Here is a 23,786-nt window from a genome sequence, read left to right as displayed (position 1 = left end):
ATTACACTTATGCACCTGAGGAAACGGTCACGTACAGACCGAGAAACGTTGTGTAAATAAAGTCTGTTTCTGATTTTATTACTGCAGCCACGAACTTTCTTTTCTGATATTTCTTAATGGCAATATTGTAGTTTGTTACCAACCGTCACAAACCGACTTTTATCCTTGCATGTATCACCTCTCACCGGAGAGCACGGATTTCAACTGGATAGCTGGATTTGGGGGAAAACCGCAAGAGAGTCCTATTGGAATACTGGCTGGAGCCGACAACCACTAGCGGAGCCATCCTAATCGGTAGAGACAAGCGGAACCTTACCACCACAGTGGAGTGGGAGTTAGCTGGACAACTCTGAGAGTCCAGGAGGCACCTGTGACACTTCTCAAGTGTCTTTCATCCCTTAGGTGAGTACCTGGTATTATTTACGTAGAGCGTGTTCCATCCCATTGGTAACCGCACTATGTTGGCGCCTTCTTTTATCTTTTTTTCTATATGCTTACAACATAACCTGCTCTTTACAATATAGCGCATCTGAAACCCCTGTGCCTTTTAAGCCTGTCCCCTTAAAAAAATATGAAAAGACCAATTTTTTATTTCATGCTTCAGATTGTACCTGCAAATTTAAGCAACTTTCTAATTTACTCCTATTATCAATTTTTCTTTGTTCTCTTTGGTAGGTTTTGTTGAATGAGCATCAATACACTACTGGTTGCTGACTGAAAACATGGGTGAGTCAATGGACAATCGGTATATATATATAAATATATATATATATATATATATGCAGCCACCAATCGAGCAGCTAGAACCTAGGTTGCTTTGCTGCTCCTGAACTTTCCTAGATAAACTTTTCAGCAAAGGATAACAGAGAGAATGAAGCAAACTAAATAGTAGAACTAATTTGGAAAGTTGTTTAAAATTGTATTCTCTATCTGTATTATGAAAGAAAAAAATCTGGGTTTCATGTCCCTTTAAACACCACCTCCCAGGTTTGTAACTGAAATTGTTAGGAGATATAGTAAAATAGGTATTTTTCTCCTAAAATTACCGAGATATAGTGCAGAGATGTCATTCTAGTCTTATGAGGCAGTAAGGTGTGTTAGTTATAGCAGTGTGGTAAATAAAACTAAAATAACGTTTTAAATTATATAAAGTGTATCTTTAAGATTCTTCAAATTCTGACTTCTTGCAAACATGGACATTGCAATGATAAATATTAATAATTCCCCTGATTGAGAACCAGAATATAGGGGTGCTCACAATACTTAAATAATGAAAGGACACCAAATTACTGTTAAGCTATGCAATTATATCATAGACGAATGGAGCTTGATGCCCGTTTCTACACGAGCCTTCAGGCTCGCCGGAACAGCAGTTATGAAGCAGCGGTCTAAAGACCACTGCTTCATAACTTGTCCGCCTGCTCTGAGGCTGAGGACATCATCCGCCCTATCCCATACGATCGGGCTGATAGCACCCTCTGCTAGCGGCCGATTGCCCCAAATCTGCAGGGGGGGGCGGCATGCACACAGCAGTTCACAAGAACTGATTGTGCAATGATAAATGCAGAGCCGCCTATGCTGTCTGCATTTATCGATGTGCGGTCGGGACATGATAGGCTACATCGATATCATGGTCTGCTTGCACTTTTATAAATCGGCCACTCAGTGTCAACTATTGTTGAGCTGCGCCTTGAGGACCCTTACGGGTGATTAGCCACGCTTTACAAGTACCCAATACATACATACATTGGTATCCTTTGGAGAAGGACACAGTCCCAACTGCTATGTCCTTGTATCTTATACAATGGGTTCATCTAAAGAGCTCCTGAGGGCTGCTCTTCTCCACTTTCTAAAACACCTTCTATAAAAACACAAATGTACAAGAAGGCACCTCCAAGTGAAGTTCAGTGGGCTTTAAATGTGCCAATCACCACATAAAAGTGTTACTTACTATACACAGCAGCACTCCCTTGTGCTGATAGAAACTGGCTGAGTGAATGACAGTGACTCAGCTCATTGACCTGGCATTATCTGTATCAGACCTTGATCATGGCCAAACATCTTCACGTATTATCTATTGGTTCAGTGAGTGTCAACAGACTCCAACTCCAAGTGACAAATATTTATTAAAAAATAAATATAAATAGTAAAAACAATGTTAAAAACAAGGCTTAGCATGTGTCATGTTTAATGCAACACATTTATTGGCATATCCACATCAGGCATAATTAGAATCACTATATATATATATATATATATATATATATATATATATATATAATATATATATATATTATATATTTATATATAAAGTCCAAAAGCAGTTAAATGTTATGCTTACTTACCAAAACAACAGCTTACCAAGTCTAGAGTATCTATATCTAGCAGTACATTCCATGGAAAAAAAAAACCTGGAAACTAATGTGTCATATTATCTGTTTGTTTTTAGCTTAATTTGTAAAATATACGTTGAAACTAAGAAATACAAGTTCAGACAAATGTAATCAGTAACACAATATTTTGGTCCTATAAAGTCATCTCTCAGTGCCTTTTTAAAGTACTAATTAAAGGTCCATAATACGGTAATCAGAGTGGCACAGAATAATAAAGGCATGTTATGGAAATTGATATTGATTCTGGAATCTCATCTGAGCACTTACTGTAATAATATGATTTTTATTGAAACAAAAAAGCTATTTCAGCAAGCCTTTTATAGGATTCTGCAGATATTTTTTTCACAAACATATAAATCGGGCAAACAAACTGCCCGTAGCATTTGAAGTCAACACATGGAAGAAAACTTTTTTTAAAGGGTCATTAAACACCTTTTGCTTATGTGTTAAAGCTGTGCTTTGTTCCACGCTCCCTAGACAGGCCAACAAGCAAAATCTGTAACCTAGGTTTTCAAAATGCTGCAAATGACCAAAAGCCGCTATTTGATTTACATCATTTTTTGGCCTCTGTAAGGTAACAAGGGACAATCAGAATTTTTATACAAAAGTAAGAAGCTTTTAATGTCCTTTTAACTAGTCAAAAACATTGCATGAGTAGATGCACAGTAACAGATACACAATAGCTGCTGCTAGAAACTCCATCATTCTGCACTGTTTAGCGTTAGGACTATGACAAACACAAGAGGTATATTTAAAACAATTCATGTGGAAAATATTACAAATATGCTGGTTGCCATAACTAGTAAGTATATGGGCACTTATGTTTATCCTAAAGATCCCTCTCTACCCATATATTATGCTCCCAACCATATAAGATGAAAAAACTAGTGCACCATGTTAAACTTCCAGACTGCTTCATACAGAGAGTAACTGTTTCAGTGGTATAAAGGAAAAATAAATTCCCAATATATACAGATTTACTGTTACAGTATTAAAAGTTAGTTTTCAGATAAACCCTTTTTGGTTTACTCACGAAGATTGTGCCCAGTTTTGAGTTCTATTTACAAAGAGCAAGATTACAAGTGGGTGCGCTAATTAATACTCCTGCTCGAGTGGTATATGCCCTAGAGTAAGCTTTTTGTGCGCATCGGTTTGCACTCATATTATGAAGTTGAAACTTAACAGTTAAAAAGTTAACAGTTTACGTATGCGCGGTAACTCAACGAGCGCAAAATTCAGAAGTTAGAATGTCACGCAAACTCGATCACATATTCTCATGTGCGCTAACCCGACATGAAAATATGAATATTTCACATTCAAATGTTCTTCACATAGAAAAAGATGTTCTATTTATTCATAAATACATATTTCTACATATATTATGATGTTTTGGTACATTATATATATATATACATATATATATATATATATATATATAATATATATACCTACCTATATAATATATATATATATATATATATAAATACTTAGAACATGGAAATGGAATGTGATAATATTTATAGTAAACCTTATTGATTTTTCATGTTTTTCATCTTTTTAACTATAAAGGGCTCCAATGCACTGTGTGTACATATGCATTTATGTGTTTATATGTATATATGTGTCTGTAAATACATCTATACACATATAAATACATATGTATGCATATATAGACATATCAATATACATACATATCCATCTTTAGACATGCTGCAAAATTTTTAGTTTCTTTTGAAAATAGATGCAGCAGTAGTGCCATTTATTAACAATAAAAAAATAAAGAAATGGATAAACGTTAGCAATCGTGTTAAAAGTGTTCCTTACCAGGAAAGCAATTGTTTAAAGCTACTTAAAGGGACAGTAAAGTAAAACAATTGAACTTTCAAGATTCAGATAAGGCATGCAATTGTAAACAACGTTACCAATTTACTTTTATCATAGATTTGCTTTGTTCCCTTTATGGTATTTTTGAAAAGCTAAACCTAGGTAGGCTCAAACTGATTTCTAAAACCGTTAAAAACCACCTCTTAGCTCAGAGCATTTTGAAAGTTTTTCACAGTTAGACAGTGCTAGTTCATGTGTTTCATATAGATAACATTGGGCTCACTCCTGTGGTGTTATTTAGGAGTCTGCACTGATTGGCTAAACTGCATATCTGTCAAAAGCACTGAGATAAGGGGGCAGTCTGCAGAGGCTTAGATACAAGGTAATCACAGTGGTAAAACATATATTAATATAACTGTGTTGGTTATGCAAAACTGGGGAATGGGTAATAAAGGAATTATCTATCTTTTTGAACATTAAAAATTCTAGAGTAGACTGTCCCTTTAAAGGGACATGAAATCCAAAGTGTACGAAAAAAAAAAACTTTCCAATTTATTTCTAGTACTAAATTTACTTTCTTTTCTTGTAATCCTTTGTTGAAAAGCAGGTGGGTAGGCTCATGAGCGTGCACAAGTCTATACATTGCAACAGTTTTGCAAGAATGCTTTTAACAATGTTATACATTTACAAAACACTATATGGCAGCAGCGTTTTCAGAAGCTGTGCCATATAGAGCTCCAAACACGTGCATGCTATCTACCTAGGTATGTACTTCAACTGAATAAAATACCATAACAAAGCAAATTTGATAATCAAAGTAGAAAAGGACTTTTTTTTTTTTTTTTAAATGTATGCTCTATCTAATCACGAAAAGAAGAATTTTGCGTTTCATGTCCCTTTTATCATGGAACTATAAAGAAATATGCTTGTGCACAATTGATACTGAAGCATACACTGATGAAGCATAATCAGTTTTTAATTTCGGATCCGATTCTTTATTCATATTCTGATTTTTCATTGTTCATCTAAGCCCCCTCCCACGTCCGCCAACACTAACTAAAAACACTTAAACGGCGCCCGCCCCCCAACATCGCTGAGACACTAACTAAACCTATTAACCCCTAAACTGCACACCAACACTAAACTAAACCTATTAACCCCATAAGCCGCCCGTTCCCCCGACATCGCTGACACCAAACTAAACAATTACCCTCTAAACGCGTTCCCCGACATCACCCGACACTAACTAAATCTATTAACCCATAAACCGCCGCCCTGCACATCGCAAACACTAACTAAACCTATTAACCTCTAAACAGCAGTTCCCCGACATCGCTGACACTAACTTAACATATTAATCTCTAAAACTGCGCGTACCCCCGACAATGCCAACACTAAACTAAACCTATTAACCGCTTAAAACCGCTGCTCCCTACAGCGCCAACACTAACTAAACCAATTTAACCTCTAAAACCGCCGCCCCCACCCCCACATTGCGGAAAATGAGAAATAAACCTGATTAACCCTTAAACCACCGTCCCCCACCATCGCAAAACACTAAAAAAAAATATTAACCTCTAAACCGCATCCCCCCACATCGCAACTAGCTAAATTAAACTATTAACCCCTAAACCTAACAACCCCTAACTTTAACATAATTAAAATACACCTAAAGTAAAGTTACAATTATTAACATAATACCTATTTAAAAATAAATACAAACTTACCTGTGAAATAAAAATAAAACATAAGCTTAAACTAAATAAAAAACCTAACATTACCAAAAATAATAAAACGTAACATTACTAAAAAAAATAAAACCTAAACATTACTAAAAATAATAAACACTAAAATTACAAAAAATAAAAAACTACCATTACAAAAATAACAAAAGAAATTATCCAAAATAATAAATTTCTAATACCCCGTTTAAAAAAAAAACAACAAAAAACACCCCAAAATAAAAAAAGCCTAATCTATAATTAACTACCAATAGCCCTTAAAAAGGCGCTTTTGTAGGGCACTTGCCCTAAATGTTAACAGCTCTTTTGCCTAATAAATGAAAACAAAACCCCCCTAACATTACAACCCCCCACGGTGGTTTAGAGGTTAATAGGTTTAGTTAGTGTTAGCGATATGGGGGGGTGGGTGGTGACAGTTTAGGGGTTAATAGGTTTAGATAGTGTTTGGCAATGTGGGGGAGCGTGGCGCGTTTAGAGGTTAAGTAGGTTTAGTTAGTGTTGGAGAGGTGGGGGGGAGGTGGCGGGTTTAGGGGTAAATAGCTTTATTTAGTGTCGGGAATGGCGGTTTTCTGCAAACTAGTTTTTTCAGATAAAATTACAAAAAATACAAAACTACCATTACAAAAATAACAAAAGAAATTATCCAAAATAATAAATTTCTAATACCCCTTTTAAAAAAAACAAGCAAAAAACACCCCAAAATAAAAAAAAAAGCCTAATCTATAATGAACTACCAATAGCCGTTAAAAGGACCTTTTGTAGGGCATTGCCCTAAAGTTAACAGGCTCTTTTGCTAATAAATGAAAACAAAACCCCCGCCTAACATTACAACCCCCCACGGTGGTTTAGAGGTTAATAGGGTTTAGTAGTAGTTAGCGATATGGGGGTGGGGGGGGGTGACAGTTTAGGGGTTATAGGTTTAGATAGTGTTGGGCGATGTGGGGGGGGTGGCGGTTGTAGGGGTAAATAGCTTTATTTTGTGTCGGGGGAATGGCGGGGGTTTCTGCAAACTAGTTTTTCGGATACATTCGTTTATTCATATTATTATTCTATTGCAAACTTTAGAATAGATAATGAATATGAATAACGAACGGATCTCCGAAATAACGAATGAAATACGAAATAACAATTGAACTTAACTGAACTAATATTGCCAAAACTTAATTATTTTTTTAAACTAATTTTAATTTTGTTTAAGCTTAGGTTTGTATTTTTATTTCAACAGGTAAGTTTGTATTTATTTTAAATAGGTAGTTAGTTCATATTTGTAACTTTAGCTTGTTGGTCTATTTTAATTATGTTAAAGTTAGGGGGTGTTAGGTTTAGGGTTAATAGTTTAATTTAGCTAGTTGCGATGTGGGGGGGATGGCGGTGGTTTAGAGGTTATTTTATTTAGTGTTTGAGATATGGGGGACGGCGGTTTAGAGGTTAAGTAGGTTAGTTAGTGTGGCGATGTGGGGGGCGGCGGTTTATAGGTCAATAGGTTTAGTTAGTGTCGGCGATGTTTGGGAAACGGTCGTTCGTTAGAGGTTAATAGGTTTAGTTGATGTTGGGGAACGGCGGATTAGGGGTTAATAGGTTGTTAGTGTTGGCGAAGTGGGTGGCGGTTTTAGCGGTTAATAGGTTTAGTTAGTGTTGGCGATGTGGGAGGGCGGGCGGTTTAGGGGTTAATAGCTTTATTTAGCGTTGACGATGTCGGGGGGAAAGGCTATTTAGAGGTTAATATGTTTAGTTAGTGTTGGCAATGTGGGGCCCAGCAGTTTAGGGGTTTAATAGCTTTATTTAGTGTCGGGTAATGGCGGTTTAGAACATTTTGTTTCGGCAAATTAGTTTTTCGGATACATTCGTTATTCATTATTCTATTGTAAACTTTAGAATAGAATAATGAATATGAATAACGAACGGGATCCGATAAACGAATGGATCAGAAATAACAATTGAACTTAACATAACTAATTTGCTGAAACTAAATTATTTTTTTAACTAATGAAAACGAAACAAAATGAATTTTTTAGCGTTGCACATGTCTAATAATTAGATTTATTATTATTATTACTATTTTTGCCACATCTTATTGTTTGCCGCCATGGACATGCAACAGGCACAGCGTTCATACATGTAGTTCCTTTAGTTGAGCAAGAGCAGAGATCTCTCTTCCATCATTGCTGTTTTGTCTACCAGGGTTAGCTGACCATTTGAATAGAGAAGTAATTACCAGATCCTTTATCACAAGCTTGTCTAGTGTAAGGTCTGGTGGCCACTAACCTAGGTGCCTGATAACTGTTAATCTACCGTTAGTAAAAAATACTTTGTCTCAAAAATATTCTGATGAAGATGTAGTAAAATTGAGAGAGCTCTTGCACTTATCTCTTTTTGACTCTGTCTAGTAATACAGTTAAAACAATGTCCTTAAAGGGACATTAAAGAGCTGGGTACAACTACAATATATTGGTTACTACTCACCATGCTATTGTTATTCCTCCTATACCTGCAGCTCTCTTTAAAGCTGTTGCTTATTTTAACTTATTACAAAAGCAATAGCTCTGCAACTTTTGTTTGGGCGCCTCCATCTTGGTACGCACGTATTGTTGCAGTTTGTGACAGAAGCAGCGCTCTTTTTCAGGTCAGTAACATTATTTGCTTTACAGTGAAATTCTATAATCAAATTTGCTCCATTATCTTGGCAACCTTTGTTGAAGGAGCAACAATGCATTATAGGGCGCTAGCTGGACACATCTGGTGAACCAACGACAGGAAAAATATAAATCCACCCACCAATCAGCTAGTTCCCAGTAATGCATATTTTATTTTATACTAACTTTTTACAGTATTTAGCAAACATATAAATTTACAAAGCATAGAATCTAAAAATGCATTTCCTTGGCCTATCAGCATATTGGGAGTGTAACACTGGCCATAATAAAACCTCCAAACTGACTGGTAAAATATTGTGAATAGGAGACACAGAGTGTGGATGGTGGGAGAGTTGTGGGACAGATAGTCAGGGGATACAGCCAGTGAGTACAATATTAAGTGATTGTTTCTGATGAGATTTAGAAATACCTGAGAGCTAAAAGGGACAGTCTACTCCAGATGTGTTATTGTTTTAAAAAGATAGATAATCTCTTTATTACCCCTTCCCCAGTTTTGCATAACCAACAGTTATAATAATACACTGCATCAGCTACACCACCTCCAGTGAGTTTTAGGATTAGTCCCTTTGTTGTGGTAAAGCACTTGCCTATATCTGTGTTGGGGAACGTCTTGTATGCACTGTATGCTGCCTATATCCCACACACCTAAGAGGGGTGACAATATATACACAGATTTAAAGGGACATCTACACCGTCAGCACATTGTTGTTTGTGGACAACTGTAACACTCAGGCCGCAGCATACCTCATATGTTTGAGGGTGCATCTTGTAAGTGTACATCTTTTTAATCATTTCATAATAAATTGGAACTGTTGTAATCTGCACTTAGATCGTCTGTGCTCTCTTTTTGCGCTCCACCCCTTCTGTATCTACAGATTACCTCTTCGATTCCTAAAAGTAAAAGTTGTTTAAAATTGCATGCCCTATCTGAATCATGAAAGTTTAATTTTGACTGGACTATCCCTTTAATAAACTATCTGATCTCCCAACCGTCCTGCATATTGCGGGGCTGTTACAGAGCTCTGCACTGCTTTCCCTCCCACTGCTTTCCTATTAGTGCAAATGTTCCAGTTTCCAAAGGGAATGCAGGGGCTGTCCTGACTCCACCCGATGACCTGAGCCAGTCCTAAACATGTAACACCTGTGACCCCGCCTCCTCAGCTGTGGCCCCTGCACACAGAACACTCTGCTTCATCAAAAAGTCCCTCACACAGCCATGACCTGAAAGACATTAAAGGGACATTAAACACTTTTAAATAATCATATAAAATGATACATTGTATATATAAATAAAGCTCTGCAACATACCTTCATTATTTATTTTGTCCCCTTTTCCTGTAATTCCATTCTGAAAGTGTGAGCTTTTCAGTTCCTTTTAGAAATGGAAGTGCAGAACATGGTTATATACCACACAATCATTGGCTGCACTCTAGTGACCTATTTATAACTGTCCCTAATTGGCCACAGCAGAGGAGGTAACCTAAGTTACAACATGGCAGCTACCATTCTTTTATAGACACTAAAACTTTACACTTATTTTTTTAATATTTAAACAGCTAATTAAATTTAAAAAACACATATACCTGTTATTATCAGACTAATCCTTTCTTTTAATGCTTCACTCTACCTAGCATTTCTTTAGTGTTTAATGTCCCTTTAAGTGCACAAAAGTCTCTATAGGGGAGGTGGTAAAAAACTATTTTCAGATTTAAATTACTTTAAAGGCAACCACAATAAATAATGTACATTTAAATTTTTTTATTACAATTAAACGGATTTGGGGATTTAAATTTTATCGTTAAGTTCCCTTGGCCTCTTATTCGCCAGCGGGAACGTGGATTTAAAAAAAAAAAAAAAAAGAGAGAAAAATAGGAAGATGGGGAGCGAGTAGTAAACCATGTTCTGGTTGGTAAACTTCATTAGCTTGCTAATAGCTTCGCAACTTCTAAAAACCATGTGATTCGTGTCGAATACACAAGGTGGCGCTCCAGACACACAGCCCCCACCCCTTTTTCAGCTACATGTTGCCATGTTAACTAAGCCGCTTCCAGCGCTCTGCCAAACCCACAATGCTGTACAACAAGTTAGGTTGAGCAGCCTTTGTCCCAGCGGAGGCTCCTTGTGGAAGGCAGGGTACGGGAGGGGGCGTGGTTTGTGAGGAGCATCAGCAGGTTGGGTTGGTCGGGCGGAGCTCTCCTTGTCTTGCAGGTGGAACATTGGGAAAAAGGAAGCAGGAAAGTGAGAAGAGAAACAGGGATCTGCTAGGGGCATACAGGTGAGAGCCGACCTGCATCTATTTCATACCAGCATAACTGCATCTACCTATTGCGGCACACATAGCTCCAGAAATCTAGACCTCAGTGTTATAATATAGTATAAATCGGTAGTTAAACGTAGCTGCTGCTTAGCTGTCATGGCTAGGGAAACTTTACATGCTGTAAACAATCGCAGTTTGTCCAACTGAAGGCTTGTTATATAGAAGCTGGGAACTTTGTTACATATTTCTATTACAGTGACTGGGGCCCTATTACAGGTTTGTAATAAAAATGTATAGACCTGACCCTATTAGATAAAATTAAAATAGATAATGTATTCATAAAATCTAGTCATATGTCATTCTAGATATCTGTTATTTACACGTTAATTTATGTCAATACACTTTCTGATTTATAAACCGAAACCAATTTCTAAATCTAATTTCTATATGGTATTATTTTTGTGTCTGTGGTATCTGTCTGGTTAGATCAGGAATACTAATTGCTTTTGGTCACACTTATGTTGTAAACTTGGATCACAGTTTTAAATCTTGGGAAACCAGTAAACAAAGGCATCTAGCTATAAGCATTTGATGCATTTCCTGTATGCAGCTTAGATATTGAGTCTAGGTATGGAAACATTCTTCAAAATTTACAGTGTATTTTTGCTAATTTAGTTCATTATTTTTTTTTTTGCCAAATGAGTTAACATAGCTGCTTAATATTTAGCATTGCATTATTTGTATTATAATACATGTTAAAGTCTTCATTGCATTAACTCTTTCTTTCTAAGAGTTACATTCTTTAAAAGCAAATATAAAGTCCTTATACTGTAATATGAGCTGAGTGTCACCCAACCCCTATAGTGCTTGTCACAGCAAAGAAAAATTACTTATTGGGAGTGAGGAGCAGAGAACTGGGAAATTCCTCTCCCTTCTCCAGCTGTGTGCCATGGAGCATAGATTTCTTTGTTTATATGGGAAATGAAGCCTTGTTTGTTGTTGGAAGTGAAGTCTTGTTAGTAGCAAGCGATAAAAATAACACGAAACGAAACTAGTTGTAGTAATTAGAAGTTAAAACACTCATGTCAGAGTTTTTCATAATAAATCCATGCGTCAACAAAATATGACATTTTATGTCTGGATTTAAAAGGATGTAAAAGGCAACCCTTTTCCCTTCGTATAAAATGCAGTTAAAGGGACATGAAGCACTCCTCGCTTTTGTGTTAACAAAAAATAAATAAATTACAAACTTGTCACTTCCTAGAGAGGCCGAAAATCAAATGCTATAATGTAGGTTTTCTTCATAATGGTGCAAATTGCTTAAACTACCTATGTGTTTACTTCGAGCAGTGGATGTGCTTAATTACAGCTTTTCTTAAGTGGCCACAATTAAGAGAGATCAGATAACTATACCCTCCAGAGTAATGAATTAGGTCTGCAAATCATTAATAAAGTGACTATTTTTAAATATTTATTTTATTTGTAGTTATGTTACAGTTCAGTACTTAATAACCAGTATCTAATGTACACCTATATAACAATGACTTTAATGATCCTTTAAACATGTAAAAAAAACTTATTTTTTTGTCATCAGACTACTTAAATAAGAGCTATGGACATGTATATTTGTGTATACCTGATACTACAGTGTGTGTGTGCATGTGCAGTGGCTAACAGGGACAACTGTCTAAGTTGGTCATAAAAAAAGTAGGTTTAGTCAGTATAGACAATCCATTAAAAAAAAAAGTTTTAAAATGATTTTAGATACAAGAAAAGAAAATGCCCTATAATCTACATGTTATCAAGCAATAGATATATACTATTCAGGGGTTAAAATGCGAGTGTACTCATTGTTAAAAATAAGCAAAAGCCTGATGTCTTACCAAATGCAGTAGAATTGCATAATTAACAAGTGCATAATGTAAAGACAATGCAATAACACTTACTCTGAACTTCAAAGAAGCAGTAGATTTTTTTTTTTTTCTGTCAATTTTATTTTTTCTCCCATTTTCCGGCCCCCTGTATCATGTGACAGACATTACCAATCACAGACTAGTATACGTATACCCTGTGAGCTTGTACACGTGCTCAGTAGGAGCTTGTTCCCTAGAAAATGTGTACATTAAAAGACTGCAAAATTTGATAATGAAAGTAAATTGGAAAGTGTCTTAAATCTTCATGCTCTATCTGAATCATAAATGTTTATTTTGACTTGAGTGTCCCTTTAAGGACTAGTGGAGATTTGTGCACACAAGCACACCCTCACAATATAAATTTATATTTTATGGATAATAAGTGGAAAAAATAGTTGCATGTCACCCATAGTTTTTTCTTTTTTTTTTTTTTTTTCTTTCAATTTTCCATTTTAACTGGCATTGTTTTTTTCCAAGATTATTACTGGAAAGTTATCCCTTTCAAATGTGTATTGTTCACCTGCCTTTTAACTCATTTGTCCAGAGAACATAAGTAGCCACAACATTGTGTGGTTTTTTTGTTTTTTGTTTTTTTATCCTCTTTTTGTTTTTTTCATTCATTTCATAGAAGCTTTATAGTTTTGAAGGAAGATGACATTGGAGAATTCATTGTCTTAACTGTGTTTTCGTAGCTGCTTTGGTGCCTAGATAATAGCATGGTTTCTGCCTTGTGTTTTGCCTTTTATAGTATTGATTAAACAATACTGTGCTGAGGACCATACAACATAACTGTCCTTCATCTGAGATGAATAGAATATTTCCTCAAGAGCAAATATGTATACAGATGTATTATTAGATATGTTACTAAATTAAGCTACAGATAATTCAGTGAGTGTTTTATTTGTTTTGAATAAGTCACACTACTTCCCAAATGTGATCGTTATAGAGAAGTTAAAGGGACATTTAAACCGTTTAAGATTGATAAATAAACTTATAAAACTTTACATATGTGTAGCAAAATACATTCGCAGTATACATTTTATTCCTAATTTTGTCTCGTTATGCTGTAATTGAATTTGTGGATTTTACCATTCCTGTGAAATGAATTTGTGCATGGTTATGATATTAACAAGCTATATCTCAGACAATTGTTTGCAAACATTATTACCTCCTTTATATCTGTCCTTAAAGGGACAGTCAAGTCCAAAAAAACCTTTCATGATTCAAATAGGGCATGTAATTTTAAACAACCTTCCAATTTACTTTTATCACCAATTTTGCTTTGTTCTTTTGGTATTCTTAGTTGAAAACTAAACCTAGGAGGTTCACATGTATTTTGATAGTTTTTTTTTTACCACTAGAGGGCATTAGTTCATGTGTTTCATATAGATAACATTGAGCTCATGCACGTGAATTTACCATGGAGTCAGCTGATTGGCTAAAATGCAAGTCTGTCTAAAGAACTGAAATAAGTTGGCAGTCTGCTGAGGCTTAGATACAAGGTAATTACAGAGGTAAAACGTGTATAATTAGAACTGTGTTGGTTATGCAAAACTGGGGAATTGGTAATTAAGGGATTATCTATCTTTTAAAACAACAAAAATTCTTGTGTTGACTGTCCCTTTAATCTAAGTGACCTCAGCAGATGAGATAAAAATAGGGGAGACTTGCTGTTCAGCCCAGGTATTCTGATTTCTTTAAGGAGATACACAATTTACATGTATTTCCTGAACATTTGAACATCTGATATAATTTAAAAAATATATCTGCACATTATTCTTAATGAGTTCATCATTATGCCTCGTATTAGGTGAAGTATGTCCTTTTATATGTAAAGTTCACGTGATCAGTGTTTTAAATAATCTCTAAAAAAAATTCTGCTTAAAGAATGGAAATTAATTTGTATCATGCTTATGAAAGAACAGAAATTAAACTCATACTGACTTGTTATGGTTTGTAGCTGACAGACAACTCGCACTTCTCTATTGGTGGTTTACAACAAGCCTTCTCAAGCTGTAAACATCACAGGTAATTGACTTTATAGGGCAAGATGTTTATATTAGCCATGTGAAAGGTAATAAGGAATATATTGCACAGTCGTGTTACTTGACCAGCGAGACAGTGCCCCTCTTTTCTGCAAATGTTGTGTTTTTTTTTGTTTTTTTTTTTTTTTATCCAAAGCATATTTTCTCGTATATGTAGGTTTTGGAACATATCTATTTTTTTATTTCTTTAACAGAATTTCTAAAATGTATTCACCTGCTCTGTAGATAAAAATAATATAAAAAAAAATGGCCACTCTTACAGAAAGGTTAGCCAACATCTCTGGCTAGTCTGATTTTAGATCTGAAAAAAGTTTTTTTTTACCCCTGGTGGCAGAAAATGCCAAACTTTACTCTGATGATATAACAAGTGACATAGTTGATGACATCATTGATAACATCACTAAAGACCCAAGGGGGATGGTTGAGATTAATATTCACCATGCTTTTGAATATTTGATTGTGAATGTTGTCTTTGGCAAACTGTAAGAGTTTACTATTTAATTCCCTGGTGTTTTTATTAAATACTAATTTACTCTGCAATATTAATATAAAAGTTATGCTGATCTCTTATACAAACTTACTACTGCATGTGCAATTTATATCAGTATAAGGAAGCATAAATGTGTTCTACTGCTTCACTCTGATGAACTCCTGTACGTGGTATTGTGTTTTATGGTTATGTCCTTAGCCTAAAGGACGTCTTCAGATGTTTACTTTTGTTTCTTTTTAAGTTTACCCCAAAGCTTATAGCTGGTTATTTACCAGTGCATAAAGAATTTTAAGATATTTTTATGTTAGAATGAAGTCCAGGCTTACTTTATTGAGAGCCCCCTTGCCAAAGAGGAAAACACTTTGCACTGTTGGAGCTAACAAAGATAAATATCCTACCTTGGCAAAAACCCTACTTATGCATCTCAGGCACCTCAACACCATTTGAGCGCCTCTTCTCTGCTGCAGGCAAAATAGTTTGCAAATAGAGAGCCAGGAGCATGTTCACATTTTTGCTTTTTAATGCAAAATTTCTAAAAGAGTGAATACATTTTATATTTGTTACACTCAGTATGTGGATTTTATTTTAAATATAGGGAAAAAATTAATTTGCAAGAGAATTTAGCAACCAGCATTTTTATTTATGGATTCTGAAAATGTGAATTAAAGGGACACTAAATGCATTTCATATACCTCCTTCTATTCATGGATTCTGCCATTATGGATCTTAGGTTACACTGCAGGTACCTGAAGGAGAGATGCTGCGGATTTGCAGACAGGTCAGCATTGGAATGTAGGGAAAGATAGATTTCAACATGGAAGCACCCATGATTAGAGTGAGGTGGGGAATAATCGCAGTACTATGCTCATAAAATGTATTTTGTTTATGTACCTTTTATGTTTAAATCATTTTTTATTGAAAAACTTTCATTTGTGCAACAACAGAGCAAGTGTTATATATCTACAGGCATCATCAAATACAACATATACAATTGTCACTATCAGTTGCCATCAGCTAATGCATCTATAAGCTCTCTATATTCCGTCTTATGTACTCTTCACCCTTTTACATTGCCGTGTTGGTTAGTCCCAGAAAGTCCATATTTGAGTGGGTGGTCTCTGTTGTTGCATTACAAAGCGTAAGATAACTCACATCAACTTTTTGTGGTTTTCTTTTCTCTACTAATAACCAAAACAAACTGAAACAGTTATAAAATAAGTGTCCGGATGCCGGGAAGTGGCTTACCTGTCTTAGATTCCTATAATGCCTCACAAGTCCCTAGTTGTTGTTTATGTACCTTTTTAAAGGGACATTGTACACTAGATTTTTTTTTTTTTTTTGCATTAAATATGTTTTGCAGATGATCCATTTATAAAGCCCATCTGGGAGTATTTTGTATATTTTTGTTTATCTTCTAATAACATTGTGCTGATCTTCTGACTCCTAACCAAGCCCCAAAGTATCAGATGTAGACTGAAGTCTACAGATTCCCGCTGCTCCTGTTATGTGTAATGGGTCTTCTCATATGCAGGAGGGGAGGCGTCTGCTCTTCTTGCTTTCCCAGCCCATTTCAGTGGGTGTCCCAGCCTAACCTCATCAACAGTGCTATATAGGGAGCTTCTAAGAAAGTTTTAAATATTTTATACAGTAGCTGTACATATTCTTGTTTATAGTAGTGTCTATTAAATTGGTGTACACTGTCCCATTAAATTCCACTATCTACACATTAGGGGAAAATTCACCTAGTTTAAAGGGCCACTCAAGTCAAAATTAAACTTTGATTCAGATAGAGCATGCAATTTTAAACAACTTTCCAATTTACTTCCATTAACAAACTGTGCACACTATTTTATATTTACACTTTTTGAGTCACCAGCTCCTACTGAGCAGAAAATTCATATATGCAGTGGAAATAGACATAAATTTGAAATTTGTCTGAAAAAAATACTACTTTTTTGAAGTTCAGACATAGGGTTCCATTTATCAAATACTTCGCCCTGCTACAGCTGTAGGTTCTCACAAGAGAACCTGCAGTCTGTATTTAACAAGCAGCGGTCATCAGACTGCTGCTTCCCTAACCTTTCGCCACCTCTTATGTGGTGAATTTCAATCTCCCGGTCCTTGTCCGACCGGAGAGATTGACAGCTCCTGCCCAAGCGTGATTGGCTGTGCGCGGGCAGGGGGCGGGATTGCACACAAGCGCAAAATAGTGGCAATGGAATTTAGCCCGCCAGAGGTGAGCTGTGGCGGACAGTGGCATGTTATGTGCCTCCCTGTCCGCCGCAGCGTGATATATCGACCCGTTAGTTCTATTGCATTGTCTCTTTATCATGCACTTGTTGATTATGCAAATCTACTGTATTTACTGGTCCGACATAGTTACATAAAGTTTACCATATACAATGTGTCAGAGGTAATAAAAAGGAACATGTGATTTCTAATGTACATTAAAGGGACAGCAAATGTCTAGTAATTGCACCAGTTTTCTGAAGTCTTCCAATAGATTAACACATCAGCAGTCTGAATGTTGTTAGAACAGATTAACATCTTGTTAATGTTGCAATTATTTTTCAATGACCAAACTCCACCCACCATTTTTCTTATTTGCCAATCCGAGTGTGAAGACTACAGGGCTTGCGGTGTCAAAACAACATAGTCACTTTGTATACAAAGTAAATAGGGGGCGCTATACTGCGCACAATAAAAGAAAAATCTCTGTATCTGATCCAAAAGAATAATTAGTCACCAGTGCAGCTCCTCTTCCAAATGTGCGGGAAACCAACCTGTATCTTCAAGGTAAAAATAAAAGGGCGCCTCATGGTGTGCAGACTGTGTGATTTTATGAAACCGATAAAAAGAATCCCAAATTTGGCACTATATAGATGGATAGTGCAAGTAGGCAGGCTGGATGTCACAGCCACCAGCTGGCTGATGCTCCCAGCAACAACCTCTAGGGGAATTCCTCCTTGGACATGAGAGTCTCCAATATCCATCCACAGGTAATCAGGAAAAAATCCTGCAGCCATTTTCCACAAACAGGACTCTGCAAAAGTATCACAATCTCATAGCTGTTTATAACAAGATGCTGTTTGTTGAGAAAAAAAAAAGAAACGTGTGGTTTTCACATCATAAAAAGATCTGCGTTAACAAAATCTCCATTGTTTGGTTTCAGCAGAAATAAGGAAATTGCAGATTAGTGACAGATATGTGGCAGTGCTAGACTTTTGAAGCCTGTCATGGGATCTTTCAGCAGTGGCGTCACTAGGAGGTGCGGGCCGCACCAGGGTGACACCCTCCAGGGGGTGACACCACCAAAAAAATTCAAAGAAATACAATGTAGAGATGCATAGATATTTTTATTAGAGGGGCCAGCATTTGTGAACATTAGTGGGACTGGGGAAGTTGTAGACACTTCATTTTTTTTTGCCCCTTGAGCCAGCGCTGCAATTTCCACAAATAGTTTTCCCGGCTGCTTTTGCTTGTTTGTACTTTGCTCCTCCCCTGCCCAATTTCACTATGAATGTTGTGGGCATGCCGTGGGGCTTGCAAAGTTGCGCTGCTAGCCTAAACCTGCCTGCCTTTCTGTGCTCAGTGACGTGTGGAGCAGTGGAGTCACTCACTGCTGTGCTGTCTCTCTAAACGGGAACTGGGAAATCATGAGGGGGATGCCTGGCACCTGACTGAGTGTTTTTGTGTGTGTGTCTGAGTGTGTCTGTGTGTGTGCCTAAGTGTTTTTGAGTGTGTCTGAGTATGTTTCTAAGTGTTTCTGAGTGTATCGGGGGGTTTGTATGTGTGTGTGCCTGTGTTTTTGTGTTTGTGTGTGTGTGTGTGTCTGCTTTCTGTGGGGAGGGGGGTGACACCATAAGTTACCCTAGTGACGCCACTGTCTTTCAGGACTGGAATATACCATTGTCATACTTAAATTATAAAAAAAGAGGACAAAATAAATAATAAAAGTATAATGCAAAGTCATTGACAATGTTTAATTAAAGGCACATTCTAATCAAAATTAAACTTTCACGATTCAGATAGGGCATGCAATTTAAAAAAAAAAATACTTTCATCATCAAATTTTTCTTTGTTTTCATGGTATTCTTTATTGAAAGCTAAACCTAGGTTGGATCATATGCTAATTTCTAAGCCCTTGAAGGCCGCCTCTTATCTCAGTGCATTTTGACAGTTTTTTACAGCTAGACAGCTCTAGTTCGTGTGTGCCATATAGATAACATTTTGCTCACTCCCATAGAGTTAGTTATGAATCAGCACAGATTGGCAGTCAGCAGTGATTGGCTAAAATGCAAGTCTATCAAAAGAACTGAAATAAGGGGGCAGTCTGCAAAGTGTATTAATATAACCGTGTTGGTTATGAAAAACTGGGGAACTGGTAATAAAGGCATTGTCTATCTTTTTAAATAATAACAATTCTGGAGTAGTTTGTCCCTTTATAAGCATTTTATTTTACAATTTCAAAGTGTGTACTGTCCCTTAATGGAGGTCTCTATTTCACAAGAGAGGATTGCATGTACTGTCACTAAAAAGGCCAAATGAATGTTAAAGATGTTTAACTTAAGATCTGCACTGCTGTATTTTGTTCTTCCTCTGTGTAATGATTTTTAATAACCATCTGGTCCGTTTTACATCATTTAACAGCGCCTCACTGTGGGGTGGGTCATCCCAAGGGACACGGCCTAAAAAGCTGTGCACCGGTAGCTCTGCACTGGCCACCTGGCCCTCAGTGTCTGCCAGAGGGGTCTGCCCTAGATTTGCTTTGGGATTTTGTTGTTTTGTGATATTTGGGGACACCCTGGGGAAATGTTACAGATGATGCAAGAGAAACCCTTTTATTTAATATAAAGGTCAGACAGGGTTATTGGCAGTGCTTTCTAATTGTATGGCCAAAGGGCCTGTAAAGAGGAGACGTCCCATCCACCCTAACATAGCCTGGCATTTAGCTCTAATAATGCTGCTGTTAGAATCATGTGTTCTGCTGTGACAACATGGTTACCTCTCATTATTATTTATAAAATATTATACCAGGAAGGTATAAAGATATCTTTTTGCTGACTTACCTTTTAGAGAGCAATATTGTACAATAAATGGTAACAGTGACTGGGAGTGTAATATCTACTGTGTTTTTAAATCAAGCTGATTGTTATGAAAGGCACAGTAAATACTCTAATATTGTGATATAAAATGCTTATGTATAGTAAAACAACTTTGCAGCATACTTTTGTTATTTATGTGGCCCCCTAATGTAATTTAAAGGGACAGTCTACTCCAGAATTTGTATTGTTTAAAAATAAAAATAAATCCTTTATTACCCATTCACCAGTTTTGCATAACCAACAGTTATATTATTATACTTTCTACCTCTGTGATTTCCTTCTATCTAAGTCTCTGCAGACTGTTCCCTTATTTCAGTTCTTTTGTCAGACTTACATTTTAGCCAATCGGTACTGACTCCTAGGTAACTCCGTGGGAGTGAGCACAATGTTATTTATATGGCGCACACACAAACTAGCGCTGTCTAGCTGTAAAAAAGCGCTGAGATGAGAGGCAGCCTTCAATTAGCATATGAGCCTAAGTTTAACTTTCAACTAAGAATACCAAGGGAACAAAGCAAAGTTGATGATAAAAGTAAATTGGAAAGTTTTTTTAAAATGACATGTCCTATTTGAATCATGAAAGTTTCTTTTTGATTAGACTGTCCCTTTAAGTCTAATAATTGTGTTTTTTACAGTCCTGAAAAAGCACATGACAGGCTTCACACATGTAAACCTGCCACCTATCTGTCTTTAATTAGCAATTTGACTTCATGAGAAAAGATAACAAAATCTCCATTGTTTGTTTTCTTAACATGACAGTGGCAAGCCATGTTGTCTCAAAGGTCAAATCCAGATTAGCGCCTCCAAATACGTAAACTGGTGATTGCAGTTTTACTCTTGAAAAAGAATCTTAAAGGGACAGTCAAGTTCAAAAAAAACTTTCATGTTTCAAATAGGGCATGTAATTTAAAAAAACAACAACTTTCAATTTACTTTTATCACCAATTTTGCTTTCTTCTCTTGGTATTCTTAGTTGATAGCTAAACCTAGGAAGGCTCATGTGATAATTTCTAAGAACTTGAAGGCCGCCTCTTATCACATGCTTTATTTGCTTTTCACAACAGGGGAGAGCTAGTTCATGTCAACCATATAGATAACATTGTGATCACGTCTGTGGCTTGTGGCAGACACTGCACTAATTGGCTAAAATGAAAGTCAATAGATAATAAATTAAATGCCATGTGATCAGGGGGCTGTCAGAAGATGTTTAGATACAAGGTAATTACAGAGGTAAAAAGTATATTTCTATAACAGTGTTGGTTATGCAAAACTGGGGAATGGGTAATAAAGGGATTATCTATCTTTTAAAACAATAAGAATTATATTGTAGACTGTCCCTATAATTATATTGATTGTGCGATGAAAGAACTGTATTTAAAGAGACATGAAACACAATTGTTTTCTGCTGTGATTCAAATCAAGTTTGCGTTATTCTCTTTGAACACGACAAGTGTACCAATGACAAGAAATATGTGCAGCCACCCATCAGCAGCTAGATGCCAGTAGTGCATTTCTGCTCCTTAGTCTACCTAGGTATGCTTTTCAACAAATGATACCAAAAGAACATAGCAAATTAGATAATAGTAGTAATTCGGAAAGTTGTTTAAAATTGCAAGCTCTCTGAATGTCGGCTTTTTAGACCCTTTAAAATAAAGTGCTTGTTCTTAGATTGCCCACCGAGAAGTTTCAGTCTCTTCTGAGCAGCAGCTCACATTGTATAACCTCTGGCTGGGTGTGCTGTCCAAACCTTTTATTTTCTTTTATTGGGGGATTAAACTAATATTGTAAAATGTTTTATTTTGATATCACAATTTAAAAGAATTTACAAATCAAGAGCAGTTCAGGTATAGTTCTCTTGAAAACCCTATTGGAATCCATGTTCTTGGTGGAACATGTGATTTGAGCTAACCAATTATGTAGTAGAATGTTGCATAGGACATGAAAGTCAAAATTAAACTTTCATGATTCAGATAGAACATGCGATTATAAGACACTTAAATTAACGTATTTTATCAAATATACTGTGTTCTTTTGGAATCATTTGTTAAAGGCAAATGTACATATCCTCAGCAACAACAATACACTGCTGGAAGCTAGCTAGTGACTACGCATGTTGTTTCATGTAATTTTTCTCACTAGATGCTTTCGGCTAGGTCCCATTCGTGCATTACTTCTTTTGAGCTGACATTAACTATGTGTTTAATTACTTTTTTAGGGGTCAAACGCATAATTATATGTATTTTTGCTTTTTTAACCCTTTAAAATGATGTAGGAATTAGAACAAGCACACTTTCAAATGCATTTTACATCAGAATTGGCAAAATAAATAATAAAAGTATAGTGCCATGTTTTTTTTTTTTCTTAAAGGGACAGTCAAGTCCAAAAAAACCTTTCATGATTCAAAGAGGGCATGCAATTTTAAACAACTTTCCAATTTACTTTTATCACCAATTTTGCTTTGTTCTTTTGGTATTCTTAGTTGAAAGCTATACCTAGGAGGTTCATATGCTAAATTTCTTAGACCTTGAAGGTCGCCTCTAATCTAAATGCATTTTGACAGTTTTTCACCACTGGAGGGCGTTAGTTCATGTGCTTCGAATAAATAACATTGTGCTCATGCACGTGAATTTACCGAGGAGTGAGCACTGATTGGCTAAAATGCAAGTCTCTCAAAAGAACTGAAAAAAGGGGGCAGTTTGCAGAGGCTTAGATACAAGGTAATTACAGAGATAAAATGTGTATTATTGTAACTGTGTTGGTTATGCAAAACTAGGGAATGGGTAATTAAGGTATTTATCTTTTAAAACAACAAAAATTCTGGTGTTGACTGTCCCTTTAAGTCAAACATTTTTAGTTGCAAGGAGTTGAAATGTTGTTTAATATCCCCTAACGTCCTTCAGGACGTTCTATGCCGTCCTAACCACACTGGGCTTTAACGCCCTTAGGACGATATAGAAGGTCCTAGCCTTTTGGCTGTACTAAAGCCAAAGGCGCTTCCCAAATGGGATCGCGGGCTGAAGGGCGCCATTGAAAACCAACTTTGCTTTGTTCGCTTGGTATTCTTAGTTGAAAGCTAAACCTAGGAAGTTCATATGCTAATTTCTTAGACCTTGAAGACTGCCTCTAATTTGAATGCATTTTGACCACTAGAGGGCATTAGTTCATGTGTTTCATATAGATAACATTGAGCTCATTCACGTGAAGTTACCCTGGAGTGAGCACTGATTGGCTAACATGCATGTCTGTCAAAAGAACTGAAATAAGAGGGCAGTTTGCAGAGTCTTAGATACAAGATAATGACAGAGGTAAAAAGTGTATTTCTATAACAGTGTTGGTTATGCAAAACTGGGGAATGGGTAATAA

The 23,786-nt window shown here is 36.2% G+C and overlaps 1 protein-coding gene across 1 annotated transcript in view; it reads left to right on the top strand.

The window, feature by feature from the left end:
• The first annotated feature begins 10,699 nt into the window (after positions 1 to 10,699).
• Positions 10,700 to 23,786, top strand: part of KIAA1671 (KIAA1671 ortholog) — a 532,635-nt gene continuing 519,548 nt past the window's right edge. The window contains exon 1 of the mRNA XM_053702092.1: positions 10,700 to 10,888. The gene's annotated coding sequence lies outside the window, so the exon portion shown is untranslated. The remainder of the gene's footprint in view (positions 10,889 to 23,786) is intronic.

The sequence above is a fragment of the Bombina bombina genome, chromosome 2 (genome assembly GCF_027579735.1).
Source record: "Bombina bombina isolate aBomBom1 chromosome 2, aBomBom1.pri, whole genome shotgun sequence".
Classification (NCBI taxonomy): Eukaryota; Metazoa; Chordata; class Amphibia; order Anura; family Bombinatoridae; genus Bombina; species Bombina bombina.
This window is presented reverse-complemented; position numbering and strand designations above follow the sequence as displayed.